This window comes from Apium graveolens, chromosome 11 (assembly GCF_009905375.1).
Source record: "Apium graveolens cultivar Ventura chromosome 11, ASM990537v1, whole genome shotgun sequence".
In the NCBI taxonomy this organism is placed as follows: Eukaryota; Viridiplantae; Streptophyta; class Magnoliopsida; order Apiales; family Apiaceae; genus Apium; species Apium graveolens.
This window is the reverse complement of record NC_133657.1, coordinates 135,283,309-135,284,470: the sequence shown is the minus strand read 5'-3', so window position 1 is coordinate 135,284,470 and position 1,162 is coordinate 135,283,309. Positions and strand designations below refer to the sequence as shown.

At 44.5% G+C, this 1,162-nt stretch overlaps 1 non-coding gene across 1 annotated transcript; it reads left to right on the top strand.

Annotated features, from left to right (window-relative positions):
- Window positions 1–645: 645 nt before the first annotated feature.
- Window positions 646–752, top strand: LOC141699008 (small nucleolar RNA R71). The gene has a single exon (XR_012565500.1). It is a non-coding gene; the product is annotated as a small nucleolar RNA R71 (small nucleolar RNA).
- Window positions 753–1,162: the final 410 nt, after the last annotated feature.

Genomic DNA, 1,162 nt, shown 5'->3' with positions numbered 1-1,162 from the left:
AGGTCTTGATAGAAACCGCCTGACTCTTGCACAACAGCTTAAGTTCCTCAAAATCAGCACTAGTAGGTGCAGCTGCACTTCCCTGTTGAGGATATGATTGTCTTGTAGCATACTGCTGTGGTTGCTGGAATCCAGGTGGGTTAAACTGTTTACTCACTCCTTGCTGATATGGTGGCTGAATAGCATTCTGATTATTTCCCCAGCTGAAATTTGGATGATTTCTGTTGTTAGGATGATAGGTCGCTGGCACAGGCTGCTGTTGTCGCTGATAATTATTCACTCACATACTGAACAGATTCGTTGACAAGAGAACACTGATCCGTAGCATGAGAACCTGCACAAAGCTCACAAACCATAGCTATTTGATTAACTCCATACGTAGCCAAAGAATCAACCTTCATTGATAGCGCTTGGAGCTGAGCTGCAATAGCGGTGGCTGCATCAACTTCCAGAATACCTGCTACCTTGCCTGATGTCATCCTCTGAGTTGGATTTTGATGCTCATTTGCAGCCATCATCTCAATAAGATTGTACGCCTCAGTATAGCTTTTAGCCCATATGGCGCCTCCAGCTGCTGCATCGAGCATGGGCCGAGATTGAGCCCCCAAACCATTATAAAAACCAGTGATTACCATCCAATCCGGCATTCCATGATATGGACATTTTCTCAACATTTCCTTGTAGCGTTCCCAAGCCTCGCACATAGATTCTGTAGGTTGCTGCGCAAACTGAGTGAGAGCATTCCTCATAGCAGCAGTCTTTGCCATTGGATAAAACTTCACCAGAAACTTTTGCGCAAGATCTTGCCACGTAGTGATTGACCCAGCTGGTTCAGAATGTAACCAGTCTTTAGCCTTATCCCTCAGTGAGAATGGGAAAAGCCTCAACTTGATAGCCTCATCAGTCACGCCATTATACTTAAAAGTGCTGCATATCTCGACAAAATTCCTTATGTGCATGTTGGGGTCTTCAGTTGCCGCTCCTCCAAAAGAAACAGAATTCTGCACCATCTGTATAGTGCCCGGCTTGATTTCAAAGGTGTTAGCTTGAATAGCCGGATGAAGGATGCTTGACTGAATGTCATCAATTTTAGGCCGAAAAAAATCCATAAGAGCTGGATCAGCTTGAACAATATGATCTCCCATGTTTACTGGTTCTTTCT